This window comes from Pteropus medius, unplaced genomic scaffold (assembly GCF_902729225.1).
Source record: "Pteropus medius unplaced genomic scaffold, Ma_sr-lr_union100, whole genome shotgun sequence".
NCBI classification, from domain to species: Eukaryota; Metazoa; Chordata; class Mammalia; order Chiroptera; family Pteropodidae; genus Pteropus; species Pteropus medius.
Genome location: NW_024354500.1, coordinates 22664746 through 22678254, shown reverse-complemented (window position 1 = coordinate 22678254; position 13509 = coordinate 22664746).

The window sequence follows — 13509 nt, the reverse complement described above, 5'->3', positions numbered from 1 at the left end:
ACAAGTAAAAAGACAAATTTTAAATAACATATAGCTAAAGGAAGAGGGTTTTTGTAACAAACTATCAGTGATGTATATGCTGAAATGTTTAGGGGCACCTTAAACTGATCACTGCAATTTATTTGTGATACATAATATTCCACGGTGAACTAATGGATGGATAAAAGGGTAAAGGAAGGTATAATAAATATAGTAAAAAATGTCTATTATAAAATCTAGTTGGTCTGCTCATGGATATTCACTGTAAAATTTTTTCAACTTCTATGTATGTTTGAAAATTTCTTATAATAAAATAATGAAGAAAAAAGATTTTACTATTTTCTAATTATATTACAGTATTATTGAAAATTTCCAAATACAAGAGAGGAGGGTGGATGTAATAGTCTATTCATGTCAAAGCCACAAATAAATCCTATGTCTGAACACAAATGTTCCTGAGGACTATATACTCACATTCACTGAAACATTTGCCATTAAGCCAAACTTGAATGACTCATTAACTAAAGGTTCATTTCAATAATAAATTTTCAGAAGGAGGACAAGGAAACTAATGTTAGCAGCTCAAGGAAAAGAAAATATTATTGGAATCCATTTCAGTATTTTCTGTAACAACTTGAACAATAAAAGACAATCATTATCCATGACTTTAGTTCACATTGCCATTTTTTTGAGATTCTATGTAAATTTATACATATGTGAAAATAACAAAATATTTTAAAGCATGTTACAATAAAGGGAAATAAAATAATTGCTTCAATGACTAACTTTTAACAGTCAGAAATATTACTATTAATGTATAGCATACACAAATAATTGGCCTAGTCTCTCACATAATTGAGGGCCAGAAAATGATAATATTACCATAGAATGGCATATGTGTCATTGATTTTCTGGGTCTTAAAGACATATTAAGTAAAAAGTCAACTTTTGCCACTGTTCCTGGATCAAATCTAGGTTTATTCTTACTGCCATATCTTCCTGATTATTCACTATGGATCTAGGGATTCAGGGTATTATATATGTTAACCAGTGGAAATCTTGAGAGTCATTCCTCATTAGAATTAAGTCCCATGCAGCTACCTTGAAAATTCGTTTTGTAATTTCAAAATCACTCTCTTGCTAATATCTGTTCCTGTATTCTCATTTTTATCAGCATATTTTCCCAATCCTTTAAAAACACCCACTACATCTTGGCAAGTTGTTATTGTGCCACTTTTATTCTGTAAATTAAAATTCAGAATTTCTATTTCTCAGCAACAGTAGTGGGGTTGGGGTGAAGAAGTTATAATTAAATTGAGAATTCCTGAGTGCTCCTGATATCGCAATTTCTTGTTTATTATCCAAGTTTGGTAGAGGAACTCTATAAATCACCCTGCTTGGTCCCAGACACTTTTAGCCCTGTCAGAAGCTTTAACTGTGGTTAAGCATGAGATGCGATTGGATGCTCTTATGAATGGTTCCTAAAGACACGTTTTAGGAAATAGAATGTTATTCATTTTTCACAGAGTACACATTTCCAGACATTCCATTGTAAGACCTGAATAGGGCATGGTCTAAGTGCTTTGTTTAATGTCTGTCATGTTAAGTTTAGTACTGCTTAAATAATGGACAATTCTAAATATTTTTAATGATTTATAAAGTATCCCTACCAACATTTTAAAGTTACTTAAAAAAAAAAAAGTGAACTATGGTTTAAGGCGTTTCAGCCAAAAAAGAGAATAAAATAAAATAAGTAGATTACATTAAGGCTTCACCTCATCTATGATATTTTTATAGCGTTATATTTTTCCTAATTATTAATAAACTTAAAAACCAAGTGACTTAAGGTTTGTCATTATAAGTCAAAACACCATGTATTTAATTGGACATTCAGATATTTAGTTAGTAATGTTTAGGATTTTATTTAAAAAATTAAAAGAATCTCATATTTCATCTAGTGGTTTTCTCTGCCAGGATTCCAGAGTTGGATAAAACCAATATTTCAGACAAATTTTAAAATAGTAAATAATATTTTTGAATATAGTTCACTGAGTTCCAGTCTTTTATTTTATTAATCAATAACATATGCTTTGAAAAACAAAAATACTTTGGTTAAGCAAATTTAACATCATTCCATTCAGTCTAATATTCAAATATACAAGTTGTCGAGCAGCAGTATTAACTGGTTTATTTTTATTTTTAACTAAACTAAGAGAAGTCTACAGTTAAAGATAAACCATCCCTCCTACCAGATGTACGTGGTGTAGTTGGCAATAGCCTTGTCTGTTATCAACATCCCACAGACTTACTTTTCATTTACAAAAATGTACTCAATGCCTCTGGGCATATCTACAAAACAATAAACAAAGAGAAATAAATGTTTATTTTTAGTCAAAGAAATATGTACCAAATTTTAGCTTTTTTGCACATTTGACTAAAAATAAGTCATCTTAATTTAAACCGTCAAAGGAGAGGAAACAGTCTTGCATCACATCAAAGAATAGTGTAGAAAATTTTAACTCAGTGTCTGCAAATTAGTTGGCATTATATATAATATACTTATGTAGAATGAATGAATAACAATATAAATGAATGATAATAAATACCTAGTATAGGAAGTTATTTGTTATAGACATAGAAAAAGCCTCACAGTCTAATAGTAAATAATCTGACAAATATTTATTTGACCTGATAACCATTGTATCTCTCATATCCTAGAATAAGGAAGTGAAATTAACAATATCTAAACTTAATTATCACTAATAGGAGAAACCATTTAAGCAGTCGAAGTGGTACGAACTCTAAAGAAAGTCTCTATAGTCTCTTGGAATGAATAATAAGGAAAGTGTTAAAACGAAAGAGAAAAATGATTTTGGAGAGAGAGAGACAGAGAGAAAGAAATACATCGAGAGAATATATGAACAAATTCTTCTCAAGAGGGCTGAAAGGCTCAAGAAAGAATTATTCCTGGGAAATAATAATGAAGTGGAAAGGCATGCACAGAATACAGTGTGAATGAGTACAAAACTCTCTGGTGAATGTAGAGCACAGGCACAGTTACTGATTCTCATGCCTCTTTGAATGTCTTGAGCCCAGTACAGCCTGAATGATGAAGGGTGCCCAATAAATATGTTCGAAAAAATTAATAGAGGGACAATGATTCTCACATTGGACATGGTTTACTTGTCTCTCATGTGTTATAACTCATTTCCTACTTGGAATTTGCTATCTTTTGATTATTTTGCAATTCAACAGTCACTCCACTAGAGGGAAAAATAGGAAAAGGGAATCAGGTGAATCTTAAATGAGCTGTTATGACCAGTCGTAAGCACTTATTCTAATCTGTATCTACACAGAGGATTTTAGGACCAATCAAATATCAGAACGTACAATGTCATATTAATTCTAATTTACCTGATTTATGCAATTCCTGTTTCTCATCACCATACAATGATGAGGTTTGTATTAATTATAATCATAATACTAGAAGTACAATGCTAGAATTACAATACTAGAGAATCAAACCAAAGAAACACTCATAGTAAAAAAAGAAAAAAGAAAAAGAAAAAAAGAAAATCTCTTCAATTTATTCCTACTAACCAATTATCAAACTATATTTTTAGTTAAAAATTTTATTTTTTATATGTAATATAATTCTGTTGACCTGCTACTATCAGGGGGCAATGAGAACACATGATATAACAGGTAAGCTAATGAATGGAAATTGTTTCATTAAAAGAGAATTTGTTTAAAGAAGAACTGGGTCCTTGTCACTGAGTATTGAGAGACATCAAAAAATATGTGTCCCCCACCTGTGCCTATGAAGCTAAGGCCTACCTATATGATAAAAAAAAAAAAAAAAAAAAAAAAAAAAAATTAAGCAGACTAAATATATGCACATGCTAAAGTGCCTGGAAGAATAAAGATAATTGTTTAAGTCATATATGAGGAATATTAATGCATTAATAAAAATGTTCTCAGTCGATATCAAATATTTTGATCGTCAAATGCCTATAAAATAATAAAATGGATTCGGATTTTAATATAAATTCAATAATCAATCAAGTTCTATCCTCGCTTCAATCTAATCAAGTCGATCAAAGCAAAGCGGCGGCAGCTCAATCGTCCTCAATCATCAAAATAGCTCAAAAAATAAGCATGCGTCACATCACTTTGGCACTTTGGCGTGAGAAGGCAGGGGGGCAGGGGGAAACAGGCAGAAGGCAGAGAAGAAGAGAAAAAAGAAGAAAAGAAGAAAGGCGTCGGGATCTCTGGAGGAGGAGGAAGGAGAAGAGAACAGGAAGGAAGAGGGAGGAAAGGGAGAAAAGGGATAAAAAGAAAGAAAGAGAGAACAGTTTCAAGAGATGCTTTGTACTCCCTTGGAAACCACTTGGACTATCCCTACCTTGAAAGAGAGAGCATCACTTTAGTGTCTAGATTATACATGCTCACAGATGAATTTCCACTCTCCTCCTGAGAACATGTGCTGCACATTGAAAACTTTTGTTTCCCTAGTCCCCACTTTAATATTGTGAATATCTACTGTTTTAGTTCTATTGCTGCTATAACAAATTATAACACACTTTAAAGTGTAAACTAATTCGAATGTATTATTTTATATTTTTGAAGTTTAGAAGTCTGAAATGTGTCTTGTTGGGCTAAAATCAAGGTAGACATCTGCAAGGCTGCATTTCTTTCTGGAGGTTCTAGGGGAGAATACATTTCTTTGCCTTTTCCAGCTTCTGGAGGCTGCTGCATTCTTTGGCTCATGGCTCCATTCTTCCATCTTCACAGTCAACAACAGCAGGTCAGATCCTCATATTGTGTCACGCTGTTCTCCTCTTCGGCTTTCTTCTTCCATTTTTAAAGAAATTTGTGATTACACTGGGCCCACTCAGGTAGACCAGGATAGTCTTTGTATCATAAAGTCAACTGATTAGCAGCTTTCATTTTTATCTGCAATCTTAATGCCCTGTGTCATGTATTGTTTATAACATGTTTATAAGTTTCAGAGATTAGTACCTTGACATATTTGGGGGGATGGAGGATAAGGATATTATTCTGCTTACTCTACCTACCTTCTGCAATATGTTCTATTTTGTTAATACTACTTCTTCAATCTTCAGCCTACCTCTATCTATCTTAAGCGAAATTTTTGCTTCTTGAATTATGTAACTTAATTAGTAAGATTCTAATATATCTCTATTTTTCTCTACTGTTGGAATAGCCCAAAATCACTATAACAATAATTATAAAGATCGATGTCTCATGAGGAATAATATTTTTCTTATATTTTTATAATATACAAATAAACTATGTTGCATAATGTTAATTCTTAATATCAATGGATTTAGATGGTTTTCAAAGCTAGCTGCATATTAAAATTACTGAGGTATATTTACAAATACAGATGTTCTGGCCCTATTTAAGATTTAGTGAATCAGAATATCTGGAGATGGAAGCACGATAATTTTTTAAGTGCTCAAAATGTAATTCTAATATGCAACAAGACCTAGAACTCTGTATTTTTTATGCAGCTATATCTTCAAATTAGATTTTCTCCTTTTCTTACACTTGATTAATATTATACTAAAGGTTAGTGAATTTAGATACTTCCTTTCCTCATGATATGTGAGTTCTATTCTACGTATTTCCAATACGTGGTCTCACATCGACTCAGCTATGAAGAAATCTTATTTTTATAAATAACAGTGACACTCAACTCAAATATCCAAAAACATCAAAGATAATGAATCAAAAAAGCTAATAGACAAAAAGTCTTAAAAGTCCACAAACAACTGCACAATTTGGTATAGGATAAGGTAGGTATACACTGGCAGTAAAATATGGGATGAGTGTTTTCATTATGTGTTTGCTAAATAGCTTTTCATTACCATATGGCAAGTTCTGAATATAGCAGTTGGGATATCATAAATTGGCATTATAAAAAGAATTTAATGTTCTCATGACCCAGATTGAGCTTTTTGTTGGACAGAATTGAGGAACACTTTTTCTTTAGTGTATGTTTCTAAAACATGCATGGTCAGATTATCTAACCTATATTTTACAGGGGTGTTGAACTTCAAATCTGGATTACTTCAAATGTAGTTTCATTTGCGATTATAAAATAAATGATTTATGGAGTACAACATATTTTTAAAATATCAGTCAAATATTTTGATTCAGATACAATTTGAGTTACTAAGGATTACCTTCCTTAACTAATTTTAATAATCATAATTACTAATATATAATGAAAAAGGGAAAAAGCAGCAACTAAGATACCATTCTCTATGCATTCACATGTTAAGTAACCTATAATAAAGTGCCAACATTTTCTTTAATTTATCAAGTAAAGTATTGTAGATTTTTATTATACTAAAAGAAAAAAATGCAATTGATGAGTTACAAGAAGACCTTTCTGAGGGCATAGTTACATCTCTCAGTGTCTAGGTAGAATGAGGAAGAAACCACAAAATATATTGATTTTCTTTAAAAGGGCGAACATAGTATTTCTTCATATGAAATATTATGTTTTTCTAGTGAATAGCACAAAGAAAATTAGGAGAATTGAGAAAGCTCAAGGGATGAAACAGCCAATAAAAGGTACAAACAGTCCGAGTGTTGATTATGAAATGCTACAAAATCTAAAAAAATTATTCAGAAATGTGAGACACTTTGAGGATTTCCTTTGAAAAGCAAATTATAAGAATTTGAATTGACCGGTTAACATTTGCTGGAAAAATAGAGTATTTTTGTATCCTAACAATAGGTTCATACTGCTTTTAGAAATGTGAAAGACAAAAATTTACATTTATAGATAAAATGATTAAGTGGAAATACTTTGTGTTGTAGTAGACTACTACAGGTTTTATAAATAGATACTCCGTTAGCCTAGTTCAGTGTTTATGTATAAATCAATATCTACTTGAATGAGAGTCTGAGCCCGAGGGGCAGAAGAGCCTAAGTCTGAAATATTTGAAATCCCCACTTACTGAAAATTATTTGCAAATAAAGAAACCATTTAAAATATTATAATATAATTCAATAGGAAATATTTAATTCATGTCCACTGGCAAAATTCTAATACTTCTGGATATAGACTCTGATTATTTCATAAATCTTTTTGATCATGTTGATATCATGCATTATAAAAAATAAATAGGAGGAAAAAATAATTTAAAACATTACTGTAATAAAATCATAATTTCCTCTCTCAAGTGATCTATACAATTCAACTTGTATAAACGTGCAGTACTCAAGCATATTATTTTAATTTGAAGAGTAATAATAATTGAGAATTATATTTGGCTTTAAAATATATATGGAAATGTCTTATGTTAGTAAAAGATTAATTTAGATTGATCACCATATTTAATCTAGAATCACTTCCTTAGTATTAAAATTTAGTGTTTAAAATAAAAAGTATGTTTTACTTTAGAAAAAAGTTGTGTTTCAAATAATCAATGGAAAAGACTGCATAATCTAGGAGAAAGATCCTCATCTAGGATTTAAAATATTAAAAAATATAAATCATACCTTATAACAGACTTAAAATCAGATTACAGTGATGCACAAATGAAAACTTGACCATAACCTGATCAATAGTCTAAATCTTCTAAAAAAATATTCTGTTTATTAGATGTGGGTTTGTTAGAAATAGAAAGTAAGAAATGGAGAATCATATAGTTAAACTATTGCAACATGCTCTAACACTATAGAGGGCAGAAGCTGCTTTGAACTATTGACATAGCTGGGAGAATGGCTCTGGTGTCAGAAGACTTGGATTCAAATTCTGACCCTTGTGCTTAATTGCAGTGTGATAACCTGTCTCTAAAGATCTCCATGTCCTGTTAGTCATGCCTATGTAACCCCCTTCTCTGGAGTGAGGGCTGGACCTAGTAACTTGACTCTAAACAATGCAGTATAGCAAAGGTAATGAGATGTCAGTCACTTCCATAATTAGATTGCACAAGATTATAATTTCCATCTTACTATTAGACTCCTTATTCCTTCTTTAACTTATATGCTTTCATGAAGCAAGCTGCCATGTAGGAGAGGCCCAGTTTCCAAGTAACTGAGGTTGACTTCAAGCAAATAGCCCCCTGTAAGAAATTAAATATTGCCAACAACCACAGAATGAGTTTATAAGCAGATACTTCTCCAGTTGAGCCTTCAAATGAGGTTACAGTTTGGGGGCCAACATCTTCATTGCAGCCTTTTGAGACATCTTGATACAGAGGACTTAGCTAAGGGGTGTCTGGATTCCTGACTCACAGAAATTACGCAATAATAAATTGGTGTTGTGTCAAACCACTAAGTCTTGGAGTAATTCGTTACACACCTAAAGGTAAGTAATACATGCAGTGTGACCTCTAACAAATTTCTCAATTTCTCAACCCTTCACATCTTGAAAATGATGATAATAAGAGTAGCTTTCCTATCTATACAAATCACTTTAGCATTTACTAAATATCCTATGAATGGTAGCAAGTATTAGGGAATATAGCAGGCTCCAATAAATAATAGATATATTAGATACATTTTCTGACTGAATTCTGAAACAATTTAGAAATAAGGTAGAGTAAGGCAGATATAGAAAAAAATTTCTTAATATAGATAAAGCTGAATCTAAAGCATTATGGCTTATAACTATAAGCAAGTAGACTTAAAAATACTGAATCTTAGATTCAGGCAGAATTTTGCAACCAGTAACAGTGACACCAGACCTAGCCAGCCTTCTCCATATGAGAGATCTACTTCTGTAAGAGTTACAGCATAAAGAAACAAAGCAGTACTTGTGTTGTCCAAGTACAAAGTTCCCAAGAAAAAGAGAAAAAAGGGTGGAGTTGACGTAGGCATGTTAGATTTTTTTTTTTTTTTAATAAACCCACCATCGGATAAAGTCACCCCAGTATAGAGTACATAAGAAAATAGAAAAAAGAGGGGCCTGGGGGGGTTACGCTAATGACCATCCTTCCATGGAAACATTAAGAATAGCTAGTAGAAGCAGTATTGTAGAGACACAGTATTCGTTGTGGTGGCGGTAGTAGTAGTAGTAGTAGTAGTAGTAATAGTAGTAGTACTAGTAGTAGTACTAGTAGCAGCAGCAGCAGCAGCAGCAATAGTGATAGTAGTAATGATAGTAGAGGATGAGGTAGTAGTAACATCAATAAGTATCTAGTTGGTGGGGTTGGTAAAACCTGTCAGTGGAAATGGGCATTTCAGTGTTTAGTAGACAAAATAAACTAAATATGAATACCACTTTATGTTTTACCTTGATAAATTCTGCACATATTAAGAAATCTTATGATTGTAATCTGAATTACTATGTCGATCTGCCCATAAACAAAGTATAGTCTATAAACATTAATCCAATAAACATTAATTATGAAATATTTATTAAAATAAAATAAAAATTAATACTCTGATTTTTATGCATGCCTTGTAGCTACCATTGAGTTCATTGCCTCTGGCTGCACTAATAGAATTAAATTTCTAAGATTAACAGATACTCATTACAGAAGCAGATCATGGCACTTAATGATAATACCAACATGTTGCAGTCCTGTGGAGACCTAAGTAGCCAGCAAGATTTCCCCCTGAAACGCGTTCTTCAAATTGTAGTAAATGTTGATAAGCCACATAAGTCACCTGGATTAGTCTGAGAGTACTTAACAGTGATATTATTATCTTTAATTTATATATTTGCTTTGTTCCACTTAATCCATTCAACTTTTCCAGTCATAGGTTTAAATGGTAGCTGTGGTGATAAAATAAAATAGAAATTTCCAGGAAATTAATATGATATTAAATAGACCAGAGCATAGAATATTAAGGTAATCTAAATATTAGAAAATATTGGAGTATTGTACACAGACAATAGTAATTAACTAGTATTAGTAAGAGAGTAATATTATTATGTTTCACAGATTCAGGCACATGTTCAGAGATGCTTAAATGATATGTTTACATTTATTATAGGTGTGATTATTGATCCTAAGAATTAATTATTTACACCTTAAATAAAGGAATATAAATTCTTACACTTATAAGTGAGTTCTGAAATGGAAGTTTAGTACTAACAGTGCTAATAAAGATACAATCAAAACCCTCAATCTGTAAGGTTTGAAAAAGGTAGAAATGACCAAATTTATAGATAAAAATACAACAGTCTAAATAAAATGCAATAATGAACAAAGAAAACTAACATTCAATTTCACTATTTATTATATTTCTTCTTGTAATAAATTTTTTTTTAAATCGCTAATAAATTAAATCATCTTGCATGTAAGCAATGTGTTGTATCTTCTTGGTATCTCTCATCATCTATTATGTAAGTTAAAATGATAGGTGATAAATAATACGTTTTCTTAATATGAGTTTAGCATAGTAAGGTTATTTTTTTTCCTTTTCAGACACCTTTACCCAGTTAGTTGTGGTAACACAAAAGCTCTAAAATACATAAGAAATATTTATTAGTTTGTTTTTAAAATACTCCTTTTTAAGTTGTTTTGAAGTAACTTACACAAAAATAAAATAATAAGGTTAATATGGCTAAAGTAGAAATATAAAATTTAGATATAAAAAGCATGAAAAACTTGCAAAGGTTAAGCAGAGAGCTACAAAGATGAGTAATTTTTGGAAAATAAGGCCAATAGGGAAAAGCTCAAAGAACTGAGAATATTAATCAACCTGAGACAAAGAAAGCAGTTTCCCTCTCCAACTTATTTCTCCAACTACCTCACTAATTCTCATTCTTAAAGAATTCAGTGAAGAAAGGAATCACACCGAGAAGACTACGAGAGGTAAATGTTTACAATGCAGCATAAAGGACTTAAATTTGTCTGAACCAGAAAAATAAACCCGTTGTGGGGTAAAAAAATAGTAAGGAAAAGATGAGTGTGACATATCAGGAAAGTAAGACTAACTTCCTTTACAAAGTAAGCGTATAGCACTCAGGTATGAGGCTAGATATTGCCATATCTAAAGGGTATAAGGACAGAAAAGTTTTTATTAAAATAGCCTAACAAATTCCAATACCAAAGAAAGCTTTGAGTGTCAACTCTGCCCATATTGATACAAGAACCAAGTTTGTATAAATAGTACAGACTGAATCTAAGGACAGGGAAAGGTATGGTTTTCTAGTTGATTTCCAGGAGTTCCAGTGGGTAACTATTGCTAAAGGATAAAGACAGTTTCAAGGACAGTTAGGTGCATTAAGAACCTGATTAAGATGAAGAGAGAGATGGCTGCTATTCAGATGAGATGAAAGCACAGCATCACGGAATATTACATGTCCTACTTACTAATAAAGGAGTCCTAAATTAGTCTACACTGAGTTTCCAGAGATTTGTGGACCTGGCAGAGCTGAACATAAAGAAGGTAGCTATTTAGCATTAGTAAGGGAGACACAGTTTGGCACAGATTCACATCAGGAAATTCATCTTAAACATCTTCATCATGTCTCTGAAAAACTGTATCCCGGGACTTAGTAAAACACCAGACTAATTCCTCATATCTTCTTTCTACAATTTAATATGATGGGCACCAGTTCTCAGAATCATGGTAACATAACACTGAGCAAACAATTATATCTTTTTTCTTTTCTTTTTTTTTTTTGGTATATCCTTTTTAAGGCAAGATCAGAGAATCCTGAAGGAAATATCCAAAAGCAGTTCCAAATTAATTCAAGTTAACCAGAAACTATATTAAACACTACATTACTTTTAAACTTGTAGAGAGTTTACAGTGAAAGTTATTATTACTCAGTCAGTATTTTAAAGAGAATTGCAGAATCTTTCTGATAGAGCATAAATTAGATATTTAGTTTAAAATGCTAAAGGAAGTTGAATATATAAAACTTTTAGACTTTGTTTTTGTAAATTAATACAGAATATAATTCATTATAATTTAAATAATGTAATTTATGGTATGTAGAATATAATACGTTATTATCCTCTTCATCAGTTTAAAAAAGAGTTTCCTTACATCCTCTATGGCAATATTCTATTTATGGATAAAACTGCTAGATCCTATAGCTATTTTTTTCCCTATGATAAATTGCAATTCTTTTTCAAATATAAATTCTAAAATATAAGATTTATTCATTTTGATGGATGCACATACCTGAGATGAAAAATATCTGGAATGAAACATTCATTAAAATTCAATGGACAAACTTGATTTAAGAACTAAGAACAGACTGCACTTCATCCTGTTATAATGTTTACAAAGTGTCTCTTTAAAACTCAATAGCATCTGTTGAGTGATTATGAGGCTTTTCGGATCTTTCCTAAGACTTATACCAAAAAAAAAAAAAGCAATATATTTTATCTTTGTGGAAGTGTTTTTTTTTTTTGCAATATGCACCAAGACTTCCACAGTATGAATGTGGCTACCACTGTAATAACTTCCAATCTACACCCTAATTCATTGTGTCATTGAATCAGAGTTAAAGGTCCAGGCGGTAGAATTGAATTGGCTTAGTTTGGCTAACTTACCGTTACTCTCAGCGCCAGGCATTAGAGAAAACAAGTATATATATACATATATATCCAATAAGTATATATATATATCCTTCCAGCCTGTAGTGAAAGCTAGAATCTTGCCTGTCATGAGATTTACAGAACAGTTTACTGATCCAACTCTGGAAGAAGTCTCAAATGCCAAACTACTTCCCAAAAGAACTGGTTTACTGAACTATATAAAGTTGAAACTATTAGGGAATGTTAATTACAAATATCTTAAACTTTAAAAACTATTAAGCATTATCTACAATAAAGTAATTAAATCAGTAAAATTCTCTTTGGAGCTTGATTTACCATTTCAGATTACCTTTGGAATAGTGTTATTTATACAGAGGAACTATTTTCTGAATGAGAAATGATATGCAGTATTATGATAAAAGAAAATATTAGCCTTAAAATAACATGCATAACAAAGGTATTGTTTTAAACTGTGGTTGACATTGTATTTACTAGCATAGCATTGTTATATTATACTAACGAATTAACCCTCCAGAATACCTGTGGCTTATCAAAACAAATGTTATTTTTACTTACCCTACATGCTCTTGCGGTGATTGTGTGGAATTGCAGGGGAGGTCTGTGCTTTCTCCAGTTTCTCAAGAGCTCAGACTGACAGAAACACCATCACCTGCATTTCTTAGACTATGTGGCCTCTTTAGTTACCACAAAGAGGGAAAGAGGCTGGCGAATAAGCTTGTACTTCTTCAGCCTGGAAATGATATGCATCATTCTTCAATTTCATTGGTCAAGTCAACACAGTCATGTGCCTCTGCAAAGAAGGATGGAATTTACAAATGAGTAAATGGACCATTTGGTGACTATTTCTGTCTCTGACATGAACAATATTTTATTGCCTTTATCATGTGTTGTTACCTTTTTGACTTTTAAAGCCAATACATTTCATTTCCCTTCAACTGGGTGCACTTAAGGAATATGTTTAATGCTATTGGAAGGGAGTATATTGTACCACAGATTTTTTGGTACAATATGCTTCCTTCTA